At 40.9% G+C, this 22,242-nt stretch overlaps 1 protein-coding gene across 1 annotated transcript in view; it reads left to right on the plus strand.

Moving 5' to 3' along the window:
• Window positions 1–22,242, plus strand: part of SULF1 (sulfatase 1) — a 159,095-nt gene that overhangs the window by 704 nt on the left and 136,149 nt on the right. Inside the window, exon 2 of the mRNA XM_019627013.1 lies at window positions 10,856–10,992. The gene's annotated coding sequence lies outside the window, so the exon portion shown is untranslated. The remainder of the gene's footprint in view (window positions 1–10,855; window positions 10,993–22,242) is intronic.

The raw sequence follows: 22,242 nt of genomic DNA on the forward strand, positions 1-22,242 counted from the left end.
TCTCTCTCTCTCTCTCTCTCTCTCTCTCTCTCTCTCTCTCGACATAGTTTTGAATGGAATGCTAGCACAGCACACTTGTCAAAGCCAGTTGTTACTATCCTCTCAATGCTGCTATTGTACGGCTGACAGATAACAGTGAACGCAGCCTGGTGCTTGGCTGCCGTTTAGAATGAACGCTCCTCATGCCTTGCTCTTGAAGGTGTAGCTAAGAAAGGAGCGGTCCTTGTACCTTTAAATATCCTCACTACATCCTCCAAGTGGGAGCTATAGATCGTTCATAAAGGATGGATTACACCAAGCAAGCCTTTAGCTTTCAAAATTGAAATTCACTTCCAAACTGTTGCATGGGACTGCTGCTCCCTTTATAAAGATTCGAGTCAGGGTCTATTCCTGAGTCGCTGGCAGAGATGGAAATGCTATAACTGATTTTTGCAGTGTTGGTTATGTCTGATGTATGATGGACCTACGTCCTTTAAAGTTTTTTGGGAGATGGACTCTTAAGTTTGAAAACTCCTTCAGAGCAGCAGCTGCCCTCTGAGCAGCAGATAGAATAGCTTTAACACAAAATGCTTAGAGCTGGAAGCAAAGCAGAAGAGGAGGAAGTGGGAAAATACTCTTGAACGTCGCTCCTTCTGTAGCTGCTGGGGAGCTCTTGGCGGTAATTCATTTGCAGATCTGTTTGGGAAAGTTTTACAAGTCATTGAAAACTGAAAGCAGCAACCCTGTAATGGATCATTAGAGTCACTGCATTTATGGGTCCTAAACAGGCTATCTGAAGTGTTAATTAAATGTAAATAGATTTTCTGGCTCAGTTAGAAACAAACATCTTTTTAAAAGGTCTTAATTATAAATTAGTCACTGGAAATTAATGGTCATCCTCTGCCTGTGCCACGTACAGTGAGTTGTCCATCCTGTATGTGAGTAGCCATTCACGGAACCACTCTGCCCAAAGCACCCACCCAAATGAAATTGAACTGAATCTAACAAGGGGGTTTACATACTATGTTTAATTGGGGGTGTAAAAAAAAAGGCCTTTCAAATTAACGTTCTGTTTTTACGGGGATCAAAATATCAAATTTTCAGTTTTCAAATTGTTGATCAAGCTAGGTGAGTGAGTAAGTGACTTCTTTTGCACCCTAACAGTCTTGCCCTCCCAGGTCCAAGTTCATAGTACACCTGTGGTGCTCAAGAATTCTTGCTCCCACTGGACTTGTACATTTGCTAGAGAAACCCAATTCCATTCTCACCCTTTGCAGGTGAGAAATTCTATGAATAATACTGTATATAAGCTATTCTGAAATAGGAGCTGTTTAATAGGTTGTATAACAGGCTAGTGCTTTGGGATTTTTTTTATATTTATCTGCTTAAAGATTCCTGTAAAAGTATGTTTCGAGTTACGTTCTGTATATATCTTTGCAACCAGTTGATAGCTTGCATCCTTTTCTTAAAAAGTTATGATGAAAACCACATTTTAGTATAGTGTTTAGTTGTTATTCAGAATGTTCTCTGGTTATGGTCTCAAAAATCGTCTTCAATGAGACAATATTCTCATAAATAACCAGGCAGTTATGATGACTGAGTAGTGTATGATTCCCACTATTACATAACCAGTTCATAAGCTGAAGTCTTTTGGAATTCCTGTCATTCCATTTTGGATTTACAGTGGTACAGGGGTTTGAAAAAAATAAAGGCAGGACGGCAGACTCCTAGCTCGTGATGTGTGAGGATTAGGACTATACACCCAGCAGGGACGGTGCTGACCACTGATGCCGTTTTTCACTATCGCAGAAATATGTCAGGGGAAAGTAAAGCCCCTGATCACAGATGGGCTTCTCCTTGTGAGAGGCAGCGTGATGGCATCTCACAAAAGCCAGTCACTGTGGAGCCACAGGAGCCCCATGAGCATAAGTCACTATTATGGCAGACTGACCACCAGGCTGCCTGCCCAGGACGCTGACAATATGGGAGAATCCCACCACATCCCCAGAAGTTAACTGAACTCAGGACTAGGCGAGATGGAAACAAGAAAGAAGTGTTGAGAAAGAATCAATTCACACCCTGAGCAGGCGAAGTTGTGTGTGATGTCCCCCCAGTAGGAAGTGACGGAGGAGAAGGGTCTGCTTGAAAGACAGTACCCACAGGGCAATCCCCGTCTCTGGTCAAAATCCGAGTCTACCGTTCCAGATGGTAAACATTCAGAGACATATTTATGGCGATTTCTACATACCTCCATTTGACATTTGGTTTCTCCCTGACAGCGCTTGTGCCGGTAACACACATGAATTTCCCATCAGTATTCGAACAGCTGTAAAAAGTGTTTCAGCACGGAGAATCTCCCAGGGACGTGAAAAAGAGCTGGGGTGCACTGTTGCTGAGTCCTGCCGTTTAGGCAGACAGGGCGAGGACGTATCCTTGAGGTGAATGGGAATCCGAAAGCTAGGTTCATTAAGTTACAACACCCCTTTGTATGCTGGAGTGGAAAGCTAAAATATGTTAATCCAGGTAGTCACTGACCACGTTCTGGATGGAGTGGGGACCTGCACCAAAGAAATAAAAGGGCTCGACTCGCGTTTCTTCTAAGGAAATTTATGTGACCTTGGGGAGATTGTTATGGTCAATTCCATTGTAATAGTAGAGACAAGTGGCAAGGGTGACCTTGCATTTTTTTTTCTTAATTATGCCTGTGTATCCAGACGGGAATGGATAGGAGCTTGGTTCTTTTGTGTGTTTTATTTAACATGGTTTATTTTTTTTAAAGATCCACAAAGCAGGATTTCTGATACTGAGCATTGAGCTTTCCCCGACCATTACCATGTGGATGAGGCCCACCAATGGGTCAGGTCAGGACATCTGGTTCTTTTTTGCCCTGTGCAATATTTCTGTGTGGAAAGCATGGAGCACATTGAAGGGGATTAACATTTCTAAGGCACTGGCTCTAACTAGATTATTATTTTTATCATCGTTATTGACTTGGAGGGAAAAGAGGCTCATATATAAAATGAAGTCCGTGGTCACACGGTAAATTTACCTTTCCTTTAGGTTAGATCCATGGGGGGTGGGGATGGTGTTTGAAAGAAGATACTTTCTGGAAAAAGTTTGTTCTGAAATATGTTTCCTATTTAAAATATTTTCAGTTCTATCTCATATGTTGGGAAGGAGGGGAATTAGCCTGTTAGCTTTTTTTTTCTCTCTAATATTCCCCTCACCCCCTAGCTAACCTGTCATCAAATGCAGTGAGCCCCTTCTTTCAAATGTCTCTCCCATCTGGCCCACAGCTACCACTCCAGATCACACATGTCTCATTACGATAACCTCTCACTGGTCCACTGCCTCCATTTACTTCTTCTGTCCACCATGGCAGACCGAGCCTCCACAAGCACTTCTTGCATCAAAGCATTCCCAGCTGAGAGAAGTCCCAAACTTCAGGATGAAGTTTGAATTTCTCAGTCTGAGGGGCTGAGGTTATTTGGCCCCAGCCCTCTGACCATTATCTCCCACCAAATTCCTCTCGCAGCAGCAGCCTCCCATTCCCAGCAGCGGAAGTGGCCAGCTCAGCGTTCTCCCTTTCTGTTCTCTTCCCTAAACCCTAACCACTCTAGTTTTCTACGTGGCTGTCTGCAAAATGAGAGTGTGTCATCATGTGCGTGGCTCCTTCTAGTTCTATGTTTATAAGTCTGTGTGTAGAGCACCCTCCTCGCCTCTAGATACTCATCCTTGAAAGTTTCAGCTTAAGTGCCACCTCCTCCAAGAAGCCTTCCCTGACTACCACACCTCCCAGTGATGTGCTCCTGACCTTGAAGCTGACCTTTAGTTATCTATGGGTTGTACTTAACACAGCCGTCATGTTTTTATTCTGCGTTCTCCTTTTGCCTTTTTATCCCTCAGCTCTTCAAGTAGGGTCAAGTCTCCTAAGACAGGGACTGACTTGGTCCACTTTTGTACCCAATAGAAGTCACTCATAAATGTGTGTTGACAAGCTCACAGGGACATTCAAACATCCAAGGCACATTCCTCTCTGGTTGCCCCTCTGTAGAGCCATTTGCACTCTAATAGCTCTCTCCACCTACGAGACAAAAGAAAAACAATGATGAAACTTGACTGGTTGTATTTTGGGGCAGCTTAGAAAAAATGCCACTTACACAGAATGTGAAATTATTGCCCTAAATTAAACTGGTCTATGATATGAAAGATCCCTATCTATTTCAGTTTTCTATAACTATGGTAGAACTTACATCTATTATCTGCCCCTCTGTGCTATAAAATTTCAGTGTGATTTTTGGAAGCAGGAACGTACAGTCTTTGTGTTCAGGCAGACTGGCGTTCTAATCCAGGAGCCACCTTCCACTGGCTGTGTGGCTGTGGACAGATGACCTAACTGCTCAGCTCCCTCCTCCGTAAAATGGAGATGGGAATACTTACCTTGGGGATGTTGTGACGGAAGCACATAAAGCACCTACCTAGGTGCACGTGCAATACATGGGAGAGAAAGAGGGTTGGTAGGAGCGTGGAGATCTAGGCTGCACGAAGGCATTCACCTCAGTTATGTCAGGCATTAATTCCAGCTATTTATGGTGTGTCTTTAGCCTTTCTTCTGCCATCAAAGGCAGGGGATGGGAAAGAGAAAGATCAAGAAAGTGAGAATGAAAAAGGGAGAGAAAGAGAGAGAGAGAGAGAGAGAGAGAGGGAGGTCGCTGTTTTGGGCATTTGGGGATTTGGAACAACTGAGTTAATGGGTCTGTAGGGACAATGGTGACAGTTGAATACACTTCGCAGGGAGGGGCAGCTCTGGGTCCTGCATTGAAGAATAATAAAGAGCTGGAGAAACAAAAGGCTGAGCAGTGGACCCCAGCGGGGAGCTGAACTCACCACAGGGTCGTGGGTCCCTCTTCCTTCCTCCTGGCCCACTGTTTAGAAAGAAATAATAACTTGACAAAACATTGTGGAGAGTCAGGTCAAGCTTCCAGAAGTAATTGGGAAAGCAAGATCCCATTTAGACAAAACAAGGGGCTTGGGCCTTTGCCGTCCTTCACAAACCAATTTCACAAAAAGCTGAAAGCAATCCGCTCAAACTCTGGCCTGTTCCTAAACTCTACCCGCATATCCAACATGGAGCCTTCTGTCTGGGTCTTTTCCCCTCAGAAGGACGGCTGACTGGGACATTCCTGAACAAGGCCCTGACTGCCACCTAGCAAATGCGTCCTTTTAATGCTGGTCATTCAATTTCAGTTTGTACCAATCTTGGGTTAGATCAAAGGAGAGTCTTTCCCTATCATCTGGTCTGCACCTGCCCTGGGCCAGGGAGAGGGGAGGAACAGGAAGTCCCCTGGGATAAAGGACAAGGCAGTATTTATGAAGGCCACCCCGCCGCCCCAGCCAATGAATACAAACCTTTCAAAAAGAAGCATTAGCAGTGACGTTGCTTGAACTCATCTTCAGCTGGAGCAGCTAAACTAGCTCTCTTCGCCCTCAAAATTTGTGGGCCATGGGCTACTTACTACACAATAATGTTAATTAAAAAAAACAAAAACCTGTAACTCTCCACTTTACCTTCAAAGGTAAATCCGTTTCTAGTAGTCTTTTTCTTTTTTTTTTAACTCCACAGCTACAACTATGTAGGAAACTATTTCTCCATTTCCTAAAATGTGAATTGAAGGGACTTGGACACTCCACTGTTGAATGGTAGTGGGTGAGGTTGGCATGACACTGCTATGGTGAACACATGAACAGACACACCGTGTTTCTGGGCAAACAAACCTTCTTTGGAAAAGGTAGAGTCTCCCCAATTAATCTACACATTTCATGTAATACCAATCAATATAATCAAGGTTAGGTGGCTGGCGGTGGGGGTAGAGTTGGAGAACTCGAAAGAGCCCACATAGTTCTGGTTGAACGTAAAATAAAGATGCTGAAGTTCATCTGGGCAATCAGCTTATGAGCAAGGCTGGACACTTCTGTAAGAAGAATACCATAGTAACGAGGAGACTTGTTTTATCACACATCGAGAACATTATAAAACTATAATTATTGAATTTTCCGTTCCTAAGCAACTGATGCTGATGTAGATTTTCATCTGCCTTCATATATGTTTGCCTTTGTTGTGTTCTCCTCAGTTTTAATCCCTATTCTTTTGTTGCTATGGCCCAAATCTTTAGTTCAACGACCAAATTGCTGTTGCCTGATACTAGTTATGTTGCTACAATTGACAGAAACCCTGGACTTGAACTAGTTTTTTGTTTGTTTGTTTTTTACTTTGTGCTATGGCTTTTCCCATCTGCAAATAGGGCTAGTAATATGTACAACTTGTCCACTTCATAGAATGCATAAAAAGCCTGAAACAGGTTTGTCTCAAGAACGCAGGAAAATCCCCCTGAATCCATTCTCTGGATGAAAAAGGCCCCAAATATACCAATCTAAGTGTCATCCCATCTTTCTGAGCAATAACAGAACATTCCCAATAAACACAATGGAAATCTGAATTACAGAGAGTTTTGTTTATTGTCCAATTTTGTGGTATGGCATCATAACGCAGAGGCAACACCTGCTACATTAATTTAAAATAAAACGGAAGGTTAGACTCATAAGATATTCGCTATCCCAGAGTCCTGGTGAGAAATGATTAATTGCACACCAAGTATGCATTTATTGATAAGTTAAGTTAGAAGTGTGCACCTGTGGGTATTATCCTCAAACTCATATCACTAATAGGGCTGGCCTAACACCAAAATCACCTTTCTATAATATAACATGTCCTCTGAATAGACTTCCTGCCAGTTTAAAGCCTCCCCCTTAACCCTCACCTGCCAATAATCAATCTTCCCCTGAATAGAATGTCCTCGTAAACAGATGTGCTTGGCAGTGCATCCAGAAATTCTTGAAACTTCAGCTTTTAACTTTCATGTATAAGAAATGCATCCCAGAAAAGAGAGGCCCCTACAAATCATGTGCTCCTTTTTTTCCTCTCGAGAGCTTTATGCTGTTAAAAGAAAGGAAGCTGTTGTGCATATAGCAGATGAATAAAAGCATAGGGTACATAATTTTTTTTACTTGCGACACCTAGAAGCTTCACATGTGTTGTCTCATTCTTTTTCATATGACATCTATATTTAGTAAAAGAGACTTAAGAGATATACTCAATATCAAACAGCTTAAATTAGTTTTCAGCAGTTGAATTGATGCCCTAAGGAATAACTACAATGTGCCTTCTAAATGGAATCAGAGCCGAAAGGAACAGGCTTAAGAAAGCTCCACCAATGTATTAATTCATTTATTCCACATGGATTCGATAACTTCCTGTGTGTATTTCTGTCCTAGCGCAGAGAGGAATACAAAATAATATAGGACGCCTTTTTTGCTCTGAAGAAATATCTAATTTAGCTGTGAGGGGAAGACAAAAATACAAAAAAATTCTTAGTAATAATGAAAAGAATTTTGTGGTTAAGAATCAATTACTAGTACTAATTAAATAAAAGGGATCTCAACAGAGCCCCCTATTGGAGGAGCCGTATCCGAGCTGGGCAAGACTTTGCCCAACATCCATAAGCAGGTGAATTCGTGCAGTAATTCATCTCCATCTTTTTACAAAGTGCATGGGGATGACTTATTTACCCTCTGTTTCACTCCGTTTCCTCTCTGTAAAAATAGAGATGTGGTTATCACAAAGCGCTGTTATAAAGGTTAAATGAGATAATCAAAGTAAGATGCTTAACACAAAGCATAACATGTAATAAGTGCTCAAATAGCTACATTTTTTTTTCCAGGCAAAAAGAATCACTTGAGCTAGGGCTTGCTATTAAACTGAGTATGGCATTTTCAAATAAAGGCACAGTAATTTTGAATCAGAAGGTTGGCATAGATGCAATTTGGGAACACAATGAAGGAAGGCACTAAGTAAAGAGGAGAAAGGAGGAAAGGAAAGGAGGGAGAAAAGAGGAGTGATAGAGGACAAGAAGAGATGGAAGAAGAAACAGGAGGAAGAGGAGAGAGAGTGTGGTCCTTGGAGGCCTCTACTCTGCGCTTTTCTATTCTAAGCATGTCATGGCATAGTAAAATTAGGCCAGACTCTAGAGTGGCCTGGCACATCAAGTAGAGAGGCTGGACTTTAAACAGGTGCCTTCGTAAGTTTAAACAGTAGGATTTTCAGGAATGAGGAGAGAGAGAGAAAAGAGAGGAAAGGAGAGGACAATTGGGAGGGTACCAAAAATCCAAATCAGTTAGGGAAAAAAAAAAACGTTACCTTGTCCCATTGATGACATTGAGAATGAGGAAAGGATGAATGTAAGAAACATTATGAAGAAATAACAATACCAACAGCTTGGTGATTTGTCAAATAAAAGACAAAAGGAAGAATTGACAAAGATGACACCAAAGTATCCAGCCCAGGAAACAGAAGAATGGTGACCCCACCTAAGGAACGCTGGGAGTGGAATTTCATTTTGCAACACCATAATTTTCCAAAGTGACAATAGTCATTATGGAACAAATGTTCATCTGTCATCTGTAAATTAATAGCTATGCTTGGGATAAGTTTATAATGCAAACATGGTAAATATATGTGTATGTGAATGTTTGACATTATAATTTAAACAGATAAAAATCTAATTTTCTGATCATCGATAGAGATAAGATAGAATACAAACTGTGATTTTTTTTTATGACATCATCCTCCTTAGATAAAAAAAATGTTTTCTCAGATTACAAAAAACGGTTGGCCAAATAACAATCCTGGTGTTTTCAAACTTTGGGGAAGTAATGAATTTTCAAGTCATAACAACAGACTACTTCTGCAAAACACATATAATTCTCTTTCTTTCAACTAAGAAAATGGTGGTGGTGGAGAGGGACATATAATTTAAAGAGAGTCTAGAGGGAAGAAGAGACGAAATATTTAACTTGCTTCTGTTCATAAACATTGAGCCTCCATTTTGGAAGAGATGGGTGACATCCATTTGCAATGTATGAATGACAGTTTACAAGTGATACAGACATTCCCCTTTTCACTCACTACGAAGACAAAAGATTCTTTTTTTTTTTAAGGATTTTTATTGGGGAATTGGGAAAGGGGAACAGCCAAGTTGTTGTCCTTCAGTCTTAGTTGTGGAGAGCGCAGCTAGCTCAGCTTTCAAGTCCAGTCGCCAACCGGACACCCATTGGCAGCTCTGGCAACCTTGTTGCTAAGAGCGCACGTTCTAACCACTGAGCCATCCAGCCCCTGTTGGCAGCTCAGGGCAGCTCAGCTCAAGCTGCCGTGTTCAATCTTAGTTTCAGATGAGTGTAGCCCACCATCCCAGGTGGGAGTCAAACCAGCAACCTTGTTAGGAGCACAGGGCATTCACCAGCTGAGCCATCCTGCCACCTGTTGGCAGCTCAGCGGCAGCTCAGCTCAGGTGCAGCTCGCTGGCCCATGTGGGAATCGAACTGGCAGCCCTGTTGCTCAGAGCTCACGCTCTTAACCAACTGAACCACTCAGCCAGCCCCCAACGATTCTTAATTTTAAGGTGTATGAAAGGTTTTCCCCACCCTGCTTTTTTTTCTATCCCTTCCTGGTTTGCCTTATTTTATTTGTTTTAGCCACCCTTCGTGTGAAGATCCTCTTCAAAATAGGACAGCCATTCCTCAGCCACATCCTTATACTGAATCAGTGACTAGCTTTCAGGATTAGGTATAATTTTATTCCAAGTCCAAGATGGTACGAGTATTTGCCATTTCAAACTCTTGCACTAGATGTTGAAAGGCAGCACGATTGAAAGAATACACTGCTTGAGTCAGCAAGATGTGGAATTAAACTGTAGTCCTATTTCTAGAAATTTGTGGGTTCCTCAAAAGAGACTTGGGTTCCATTCAAGTTTTTAATGAAGACTTTGGCCTGATTTATTTTACTGAGTTTTCTGAACCGTGTTCAATGGGAGACATGCCAGCCTACGCATCAGTACCTGTAATCTATTTCTCATTCAGGGTTGCCACACGTGAGGGTAGAATTGGCATGAGCCAGTTTATATTTGGAAGCTATTAATGGCTAAGGACTGAATTGATCATCCTTGAGATAGCAAGTTTAGGGAACCAAGGGGAAACAATATACTACACAAGCACACCATAGTTAAATCACTGAACGTCATTTGCAGCGAGCACAAAAGTTGGGCTTAGCTGCCCAGCTTAATACTAGAGCAGATCTCTTCATCTGGTGCCCACTTAGGTCAACGGGCTGATGTGCCCACGTGGAGATTAGGGTGTGGGACATGAGTTGATGTCCCTAAACTTCGTAATTTCAGGTTATCTAAATTCAGATTTCAATTCAGGATTCTACTCCCACATGCTAAGCTTCTAGACCCATCTCAGAGGTACTTCTTGAATTGGAGAAGTGTTATCCTTGTTAAACAAAAAGAAAGGAAGGAAGGAAGGAAAGAAGGAAGAAAGGAAGGAAAGAAGGGAAGAAGGAAGGGAAGAAGGAAGAAAGAAAGATAAAGAGAGAAAGAAAGAAAGAAAAATATAAGTGGAGGGAGAAGAAGAGGGAAAAAAAGAATATCAGTGTAGTCAAACTATGTTCTGTCAGGGACGGCCGGTTAGCTCAAGTGGTTAGAGTGCAGTGCTCATAACACCAAGGTTGCGGGTTCAATCCCCACATGGGCCAGTGAGCTGCACCCTCCACAACTAGACTGAAACAACTACTTGACTTGGAGCTGATGGGTCCTGGAAAAACGCTCTGTTCCCCAATAAAAAATATATATATATATATGTTCTGTTGGAGACACGTTTTTGACACAAACATAGGAACAAAAAAAGAGAAACATGAAAGAAAATAAGCTATATGCTTCATGTGTAGTGACTGTTATTCTCATTAGCCATTTTCTTCCCAAAACAGCTGTCCATTGATCTACCATTCTGATCAACCACTAGTCTGACTGTCTCAGAAGCGGAATTGGAGGTGTTGTTACAATCACTTCTGCCACTGCCCTTGGGAAGCTTAGGATAGCCACTGGACTGCCTCATTGACTTCAGGTAAATCGTATTTCATGCTGGGTAAATAAATAATAAATTCAAATGTTACTAACAATGAGATAAAATTTGCTGAATAATGAGAGTCACGTTAAAGTTAGGAAAAAGCGGCAGGATGGTACAGTGGAAAAACACTGAAAACCTGGTTTTGAGAACTTGGTTACCATTAGTAGTGTGATACTGGCAAATTAGTTCATCTTTCGGGAGCATGCCACCCACAACCTTTGTCTTTATTTTGCCGTTCCCTCCATCCAGATTACATTATTCTCCTCTACTTGCAAACTCTGCTCTTCCCTTGAGACAAGCCTAAATAAGTAAAACATTGTCCCTTGAAACTAAAAAGCATGGTGGGGAGAAAGACTTTAATCCAGGCCTGCATCACCTCATGCTTCTAAATTGAGCTTTATACTTTATCTCTTTCGTACATACCACTGTTCATCTTATCTCCCTTAACACTGTTGCATCCTGTCATGCCATTACTCTAAAACGGCCACCTCCCAATGTCCTGCAGCATCCAGTCTAATTAAAACACCAGTATTTAAGAACCTGCATAATCTTTTCCACCGTCACCCCTTTCTGCCCTTTCCTAAGCTGGTCCAGCATTTCCCAAATTGGCGTCACTCAACTTCTGCTAAGCTTTGCTCATACTGTTTTCTTGGCTGGGCTGTCCTCCCATCATGGTTCTGAGTGTCCAAATCTCACTGACCTTTAAAAAACAAATTACCATCATTACCTCCATGGAACTTCCTTTTCCTGACTATTCCAACCAGCCAATAATTTCCTTCTCATAGGTGTTCTCTTAGCACGTAAAATCTTGTCATATAATTTTAGCTCTTAATTAGGCATAATTTCGCATTTATTGCTATTCTTCATAGATTTTTTAAAAAGCTTCATCTGTTAACATTTTATGTATGTATTTATTTATTTATTTTAAATGTATATACATTTTTAAATTTCATTTTATTGGGGAACAGCCATGGTCATTGGTGACACATTGCTCTCATGTTATAATGGCATAGCTGACTCTTCTCGGGAGGGCACAGCCCACAGTGGCCCATGCGGGGATCGAACCGGCAACCTTGGTGTTATCATCACCACGCTCCAACCAACTGAGCTTACTGGTCACCCCATGTTAACATTTTTATCTTCATAGATCTTTAAGGGCAACTGTGATAGAAAATTGCATTTCAGTCATTGAGAAATTTTAGGAAACTATAGCAGCAAATCCACGGCTACCCCAGGCAATTCTTTTGACGATGTGGAAGACGCTATCTCATGCACCAGTTCTCTGGCTTAAATTTTTTCCCATCTTCTGTCCACATCACTGTCCAGGGCTGAATTTGAGCCAGCTGGATTCCATCAGATTCAAAAAGACAATAAACTAAGTAGAATTCCCATCTTTCTTGATCAGTTGTGAAATAGTATAGCTGTGTGTCACTCACATACCAGCCACTCAGGATTTTGTTATCAACTGATTTCTCTTGAGAGTTGAACAGAGGAGATTGTGATGATTCTGCTTTTAAAGACCTGTAAAAGTTATGGCTAGACCAGAATTTCAGAGATAATGCCAAATACACAGACCTATCCCACCTGAAGGAATATATTCACTATCTACAGCAAAAATTAAAATGCCTTGTAAACTCCATACTAAATTATATTGGGTTTTTGTTTTTTGGTTTTTTTAATGGTGAGATTTGATTATAAAAATTCTTTGACTAGGAGTTGCATTCTCATTTGTAGGACAATTAGCCAGTGAGTGAGAGGCTTTAAATGATTTAGAAGAAAGAGGAAATTATTACAAATCTACTGGATCCTACTTTGTATAGTTTTCTTAAGTAATTTAGAGTTAGGAATGATTTTCCAGAAAAGGCATATAAGACACAATAGAAACACAGAATGTTAGAGGTGTGCCTTAGAAATCATCTGAGTAAAATCCTTCATTTTACATCTGAGGACACTGAGGCCTGGAGATGTTTAAAGACCTGCCTAAAATCACAAAATTCATTCTTACCAGAGAGAGTTCTACATGTTAGACTTTATTAAAAAAAAAAAAAAGTACAAGTCAGTTGAAACTCTAGCAGGACTGAAGGGAGTTCATGTGTCAATTGTACTTGAAGACCTAACAAGAACATGAAGGTATGAACCCAGCTGTCCTTGTGACCATGGACTTGGCTTGCTGAGTGCTAGGATGAATAATCAGGTGCTATAGAGAATTCTTGGGACTGGAACAAATGCCTGAAAAAGCATTTATTGTTCATATGGATTCCTTGCAGAAAATCCATTTTAACAGAAATACCCAAATGCTGTTTCCCTGGATGATGTGAAAGTATGTAGCTTTATTTAGAGAACCTTCTTTGTGAAGGCATTTTGTTTTTTAAACCATGCCAAAAGAACACTACCCAGAAATATGATGATAATATTCATCACTACTCCTACGGCATTTCTGCACACCGGAAAACTGAATCTAAGGGGACAAGCTAAAGTCTAAAGAGCTAGAGAAGGGGGTAAGCAACGTTAGAACTCACGTCTTCTAATTCCCTTCACTGCTCCATGCGTCAGGTGATTCAAAATATATCACATTTTCTCAATATTTGGGGAACCTCTTACGTTAGAACACCTCAGCTCTTCCTTAGTAATATCACCTCCTTGAGAAATATTTGAAATACCTCAAGTACTGGAATTTTCCCAAGAGAAGGATAAGATCAATCTTCTTTACAGCTTAATAAATTACAGGAGTGTATATGCTATTATATAGCTATACAATGGATGTTTAAAACTGATTTATTTGTAAAGGAAGGAAAATAAATCATACCAGATTATAAATGTATTTACTAGCCATTAACATACAGTTTTCATTTTGCACTATAAAGAATAATAATTCAATAATTCAAAATAAAAGATAAATTTACTACTTAAGTGTGATTTTTCTTTTCTTTTTTTTTTTTTAATTGAGGAACAGTGTGTTTTTCCAGGACCCATTAGCTCCAAGTCAAGTAGTTTTCTTCAATCTAGTTGTTGGCCCATGTGGGGATCGAACCGGCAACCTTGGTGTTATGAGCCTGCGCTCTAACCACCTGAGCTAACCAGCCCCCACTTAAGTGTGGTGTTGACGTTTTGAAAAATAGTTTTGTTTTTAAAACATGTTCTAGATTTCCTTTTTTGTTGTTGTATTGAAATGAAGCCATTATGATTGTCAGAGCAATGAAATAAATATGTCACAGGGAAAACAGGATTTTCACTCAAATTTTTAAGTTATTGGTTGTATTTCAATCCACTGGAGGATGTGATTGCAAATCTGGTTAGAATTAGAAAGAAATCAGGCTTACCAGTATTACATCTTCCGATGAAGGGGGAGGATTCTGTTGAGAAAGTGAAGATAATGTGGCAGAATTATTATCTGTTTGTCATATAGCTAAACTTTATTACAGTGAACGCTGCAAAGGGATTCTATGAAAGGTTACTTCTTTGGTCCATGCGAACACTTGGTTCATACTATTTTCAATTAAGCCTATGTACTGAACACTTTGTAAAACATGCTTTCCTGTTTCCTATATGTATCTCGGTTGTTGTCTATGATGAAAATACAGCAGGGAATTTTCACTATGCAAAGGGAGGCCCAGAAGAAATAAAGCAGAGCTCTGAACTGAATTCCTCACAGCTCTCTTGTTCGACCATTGAGCAGCAGTGGCCCTTGAGTTTCTATGACCTTTTCTCAAACATGCTCAAAACCTCCTCCCAAAATACCACATAAAACGGCAAACAAAGTAAAAAGCAGCACAAAAAATGATGCAAGTTTTGCAGGAAGAATATAAGTCACAAAGAATGACGTGTAGTATGAGAGCATCTTTCTTGTTTTTCTCACTCATCACAGGGACCCTTAAGTAGCTCTAATGTTGCTATGCACAGACAATGCGTTTTCTTAGTTTGTACTCTACTATAACCTGTAAGTCCTCTGAAGTTTTATGTAATTTGACTTATCCTAGTTTATGAAATACACGTCCTTTAATTTTATATAACAATCTATACCTACCAAATGTGTTTTCACACATTTCACTTGGCCTTGATAATCCTGTGGAGCATGTCACCCAACTAAATATTTGTGCACCTTTTAAAGGATAAGAAAAAGCAACATTCTTAGGTCATAGACACTGAAAAATATTTAGGGATATAAGGCCATAATGAATCTGAGTAAATGGTATACAAGTAGTATTTTTTTTTCTATTATTCTTGCAACTTTTCTATATTTAGCTCAACTCTCCAAACCTCAGGGTATTTTTTTGGTATTTTCAAATACAAAATTTTTTTAAAAGATGGAGATATACCAGGGTGTTTAAATAATTTGCATATGCTAATAGAGCTGATTAGAGGCAAAGTGAAGATTCAAAATACAGGTCTCCTATTCTCCACATTTCCTCCAAAGCTGTAATCCATTTCTGTATAGACTGACAAGTAATTTCCACTTTAAAGTATTCATAAACCACAGTCACACCTTCTGCTAATCAGTCATCAGTAATCAGCACCATAGCCCAGGGAAAACTTGATTATTATCTAACTATAACTTTTATTTCTATGTCATATTACCTATTGCAAATCAATGTTACAACCCTATTTTATTTGATCCTCAGCATGCTTTAAACGAAGTCGATAGTGCAGGCTTTATTATTGAACCCACACTACAAATTTAAAAACAGCCTGTGAAGATCACTTGTATTATTATTGTTCATAGCTACCAAATGGCAGACCCATATTCTGTAGATAAACATTCAAATCCTAAAATTGCAGCACCAGCACTCTTTCCAACAGATCCTCCTGACTTTCCAATGCCTTTTTTTTTTTCTTGTTAGTAAAGTTACATAGGTTTCAGGTGTACAATTCTGTAATGCATCATCTATATATCACATTGTGTGCTCACCACCCAGAGTCAGTTCTCCTTCCATCACCATATATTTGACCCCTTTACCCTCATCTACCACCCTCCTCTCCCCTGACCCTCTGGTAACCACTAAACTATTGTCTGTGTCTGAGCTTTTGTTTCTTCATTTTGTTTGTCTTGTTCTTTTGGGTGGATCTTGAGATTATTATGCTAAGTGAAATAAGTCAGACAGAAAAAGCCGAGAACCATATGATTTCACTGATATGTGGGATATAAAACCAATGCCTTTTCATATCCTAATGACCGTATCTAAAACTTCTAGGATTCATGTTGTATTGAGCAATAGAAAACAATAACATTCTCTTGAAGAACAAGAACAAAATTACTGTGAAAGATGCCTATGTTTTATTTACTAATATTATACCTAACAGCTCAGATTTATTAAGTACCTACCTGCCATGTGCAAGTAAGTGCTTTACGTGCATTATCTTAATTTAATAGTTCCAACATCTCTGTGGCATGGAATTCTCATGGTCCCCATCATACAAACAAGGACACAGGTCTGAGAGCTTGACTAATCTGACTGATTTGATGGACCTATGAGACCAGTCAAGGAAGGACCTGGAACCCCAGAACCGCTTCCATTATTTCAATGGTCCATAGTCCACATTTTCCCTTTTGTCCTTTAAACTCAGTGGATATTTTAACCAATTTCTTGTCCATATATTCAGTAATTTTTAAATTCTGTGATTGACAGAATTTTTTCCAGGAACATAGTTTGCATGGAAAAGCATGTATATGAAAAGCAGGTGCCACATCTTATTTGCATCAACGCATTAAGCCTTCCATAAATGTTTGGTAAATGAATGAATGGTATTTGGAATTCTCTCTTAAAAAGTTTTTAAGACGGCCTGATCTAAACAGTTAAACACAAGATCCAAAAATGAAGTTGGTTCAGTTCTCCAAACCTCAGCTTTACAGCTAAGCACACAGTTTCAGAGCCAGGAAAAAAAATAAAACAAATTTCATGCATTTAATTTTTTTAAAAAAATTTTTTAAGCCATCCCTTGGAAAATTGAACTGTTTTGTGGATAATCTGACACAGGTGGCTTCCGACTGGACAAGCTCTGTTAGATCATACTGTCTTGTCTACATGACAAAAACAATGCTCAGTGTCACCACTGGTGGGACTTCGTGATTTTTCCCTTTGCTCTAACCGCTCAGGATGAAAAGAGGTGAACACTGCTGGCTTTCACAGGTTCCAACTGAGCAGTGACACAGGAAGGGACCAGTCAGGGTCAAGATAAGTGCCAGGATTCCCACCTCTCTTCCAACCCATGCGTCCAGCCGTCCCTTTTGGGGTTTCTTCCCACTCCAAAGTTCCTGGTGATCCTCATTTCCAGACATTTTTCAGACAGGAATGGTGCAGGTGAGCTGAGGGGACCGTGTTCACTACCTCCTTCCTCCTTTTTAGTACTACAGCCTCTGTCCTGCCCTGTCATTCCAGCACAGCACAGACACCTTAAGTGCACAGCTCAACCTTACTGCAAAGTAAGGGGATTTTAGGGTAAAAACTGCATTCACAGAAGTCAATCGCACATTGATTCTCAGGTTACTCAGCTTGGCACCAGTTTAAAGCATTAAAGCAATTCCTGTCAGGCATCGTCCATTATCACCTTCTTTGCTGTCCGTCACCCTGGCCTCAGGCTCAGGCTCTTAGCTTCTGGTTCTTCTTCCTAATGCACCTGCCAGCCCCAGACGTGGGCAGTTGCAGATTCTGCAGAACGAGGCTTCTTCCTGTCTTGGTCTCAGCACATCCTCTAGCAGTGTCTCTCAGACAGCGCAACCTCTGCCGTCTGCTGTGTCCAGGGCTCTTCTCTCAGACAGCGCAACCTCTGCCGTCCGCTGTGTCCAGGCCCTGTCCCCCACACGTCCTGCTTTCTCTTCATCTCCTCTGTCCTGTTTGCGCTCCTACATATTGCCCCAGCTCCCCCTGTCTGGCTTATTTGTTTTTTCATTTACAATTTATTCCTCCACCTGCTCACAAAACAACTGGAGGGGACAAGCTGGATTCGGCACATACTGATTTTCTTGGATGACGTTTCCTCTCTTCATTTTTCATATGTCTCTCTAACCCACCATTTTCTGGTGAACGCTTTCTTAAGATTTCTAACACCAGCCCCACCAACTTGAGTTTACCTAATTCCCTGAATAATTGTCCCTGGGGCTGAACTCACAATACTAACATTCAGCTTATTGTTAATGATTATCAATCACCATCTTTTTAAAGAGATTCCTATTGTTTTTCTTTTTAAAAAAATTGGGGAATTGGGGGAGGAGAACAGCGCTGGAGAATTGGGGAAGGGGAACAGACAAGTTGCTGTCGTTTTGTTCTTCAGTCTAGTTGTGGAGGACGTTGCTTCACTGGCCCATGTTGGTATTATGACCATTGCGCTCTTCCTGGGTAAGGCAGTCAGTCACTGGCCACTGGACAGCAGCTCACGGCGGCTCACAGCAGCTCACAAAAGCTCATGCTGGCTGCCAGCCACTCACAGTAGCTTATGGCAACCCACTGCAGCCCCACTGCAGCCTACGCCATCGCTGGCGATTCATAGCAGCCCAGCTCCAGGTCGAGCTGTTGTTCAGCATCTTAGCTGCAGAGGGCACAGCATCACTGGCCCTCATGTGGGATCTGCACCAGGGCCCTGCTGCTCAGAGCTGGCGTCCCAAGCCAAGTCCTAACAATACACCACTCGGCCAGCCCTATTGTTTTTCTTTTATATCATTAATATTTATATTTAAACACAGAAACCTAGGCAACTATCATCAGAGTCACCCCTCAGTTAGTGCTCACTGAAAAGACGAATATGTTTTTTACGCACTTGGGACAAATAATCCTGAACTAGTACTTAGGACATGAACGCCCTAAAAGCCTTTCAAAAAGGAAGGAGAAACTGAATGGCACTGAGTACCCACCACAGGCTGGACACTGCTTTTCACTTTCACATTTTTTCCTATACTAGTTATTCTTATGCTAGTCGTTCTAGAGTTACAAGTAAAGGAACTACGCTAAAAACAATTACACACCCACAGAGCTGGGATTTGAACCCAACTCAGCTTGTCTACAAAAACCAATGCCGTGTCTCAAAAGCAAGTTCTCTGTCAGTGCTAACCAGTAAAACCCAGCCATGAATTATGTGGAGGCAGTTCACATTTTCCTGCAGTTCACACCTTTTTTTTCCCCATACTAATTAATTTCCAACGCTGGGACCGTGCTTCTCACCATTTACTAGGCTTTTGGGTAAAGAGCTAAGTGAAGGTTTGCTGTGAAGCTGGCGAGCCAAGAGAAGACAGAGATTCCCATAAAAACTTGTTAACGGGTGTGCAACACAGCGCCTATTAAGAATGGAACTGCTACAGAAGCCACACTGGGCTCTACAGGGCTCGTGAAGGCCTAAGGGCTCATCTCTCCTAGACTTGTCCTGTGGGCTTGTGCCCAAGCCAGCCCTGAGAGGGTTAAACAACCCCCCACGGAAACCCTACTGGATATTTAGAATCCAGAGCATTAAAATGAGCATGCTTCTCAGGGCTTTCTGCAAGGCATTTTTACCATTGTTCCCAGTAAACAAGATGTAATGGGCGCGCTTACTTAATGGTTTCTCTCAATTTACATGTCCTTGCTTCTTAAATCATTTCCAGAAATTCTTAGGAAATGTGAAAGGAATTTACCAAATAAATGTGTTATCTTCTCCAACGGAATGTCAGATCACTTCTTGAAAGATCCTTTCCAAATTCTTCCAGTTTAAACTGATTTTAACAAACTTGACTATACACACCATAATTAGAAAGCCATTTTTTTTTCAGTTAATTTGCATCAGTCTCAATAATTTTTCCTGACAGATGACTTCCGTTCTGAGCACCAAGTACTTTGTAATCCCAGTCAAGTTATTGCTAAGGATACGTGATTTCACATTTCTCATAAAGATGCCAGTCATTAAGAATATTAACACAAATTCCTTCCCCTTGAATAGAAAAGAGCTGTCATTTTAGCAATGTTGCTGCGTCAGCCTTTCTATTGTCACACACAACAAATGATGAGAAAATCAATTTACTCTTTAGAATTAGTCAAGTGAAGAATCCTTTGAAGTGGGGGTGCAGGGTTTTGCTTGGGTCCCATAATCACATAAAAGCGAGTACTATTATAGATATATGTTGGTAAAATGTTGTGAAATTGAATAAGGATTATTTGCCGCCATAGACTTCAGACAGACTCTATCTCTGCAAAAGAATCCCCTGCTCCTAAAATATATGTTTGATGAGCAACAGATGTGGTTTAAATGCACCCTTGTTCAGCTGAACTAAGAATATATTTTGATCTGTATGAGGCACAGTCCAGAAAAGAGGGGAAGTGACAATAGCACAGCTTCAGTGCCAGTTGAAGTTGGTTGTGGAGTTGGAATATATTTATTTACTCCGGGAAGTTTCTGTGATAAGGCAGAATGCAAATGAGCATGTAGTTTCTAAGGGGTGGAGGACGCCACACGAGCTGCTTATGAAAGAATTTATAATTTTTTGTAGTCGAATACGTGGAGAAAAGCAATTCAATGAGTAGCCACCACCTTTAGGGTGATGCACGCTCTGGCAGTGATTTGCAAGTTTCACAACTTACTTTCTCCACCCATTAAGGGCAGATTAGGTCGTTGTTGGAGAATGACAAGCATTTAATATTTGAAAATGACTAAATAATGAAGTGCCTGGATTCTATAGAAATGCTGAGGAGAAAAGAAGATTAATTTCAAGCCAGGATCTAGTACAAACACGACCTTCCTATTGTAAATCTCATGAATAGGAAAAGAAATGGCATCGAAAGCTTTGTTTCTAGAGCTGATCATTTGAAAATAGGTTAATATGGGGGAATTTCAAATGGAAAAACGAGAGCTGTTTATTATAATCTCTCATCTGTGGAGATGAGAAAAAAGTTCTTTCTGCCACGTTTCACTGAGAGAATGCAGTTGGTGAAGATTTAAATGACAGGAATGGAAGCTTTTTAGGCCTTTGTCTTCAGGCAGGACTAAGGTTAAACCATCTCAGGAAAGAGAGCTATGCTGTCCTCCCAAAAACCTCCAGGTGAGAATGATAAAAATTAAGACCAGCAGATGGGAAAGTTCAGGGGACTTGAAATTAATAAAGATCGGTTCTGGCAGACATAATTTTGGTTAAAATTTGTTTCTATTTGCAAATAGCCGGACACTTAGCAAAACTCCAAAGGATGTGATGTTTGGCACTAGTTCTATGAAAATTACGTTTAGTAGTAGTATTAGTGTCTGGCCACTGGTTTGCTCGCCTCCTCATCACCTCATTGCCAGGACATCCGACACTGGACACATAGGATCAATAGCAGTTTAATTGGTCACATATATACTACGTGCCATGTAGGGCCACACAGAGGTTGAATTCAGGAGCACAGTGAGCCAGGAGAGGCCGTGGGGGTGCAGGCTTTGTAGTAATAACAAGAGGGTGAGGTGTACCCTGGTTCCCAAGGAAGGATGTGATTGGCTTGTTTCATTGATCGTGTGGGCTGGCACGGAAGTGAAACCTATTAGTTGGCCTACAGCTGGTCCAGCTATAGTGGAATTAGCCCGGTGGGGAGCCTTTCCCACTTGGGGAAAGGGGTGGATATCAGGTAGAAGTAGGGGAACTCACAGGCCATTGGGGCCCTGTGAGGCTCAAACATGTCCAGGCAATCTTAGGCCTTACAAGCCAGCCGTCCATACACGTTCTGTCAGCTTATCTGATACTCATGCTCCTTGGCCGTACCTGATCCCTCCAAGAGTTATGTCTTTGCCACATCTATTGTCTCTGTAAAAAGTGTCGCTTTTGACTGGATTGATAAACATGGGGGCATAAACGGTTTTGTAGCAAGAGTACTCACAGGCCAAGGCCGTGTAATTAGCTAGCCGATTCATGCTATTCACTTTGATTTGAATGAAAAGAGGAAGGGAGCCCTAAATCATCCAGACAAATTGCACATTTAACTCTTCACTTGACTTGAATTTGTCACGAGGTGAAGGTTGACCAACTTCAGACTTACAGCCAAGGGCCAAAAAATGGTCTAGCTTTGCCCAAATGAAGGTGTTTCTGCCTTCCGTTTTTCAAGAAGAATACTGTCAGGAAACACAATCCGGTCAGACTAGTTCTCACTTTGTGATTTAACAAGTGGGGAGAAAAGACATGGGGAGGCCAGTAGCTTCAGGCAGAGCTTGGACATATGAAGGTAATGCTGGGCTTGTTATAAAATCTTGGCAAGGCATTTACATCACTCTGGACCCCAAGTTCTGTGACTTTTTTAATGAGGGAGTCAAACTAAATGAAGAGTATTT

This window comes from Hipposideros armiger, unplaced genomic scaffold (assembly GCF_001890085.2).
Source record: "Hipposideros armiger isolate ML-2016 unplaced genomic scaffold, ASM189008v1 scaffold_698, whole genome shotgun sequence".
NCBI lineage: Eukaryota > Metazoa > Chordata > Mammalia > Chiroptera > Hipposideridae > Hipposideros > Hipposideros armiger.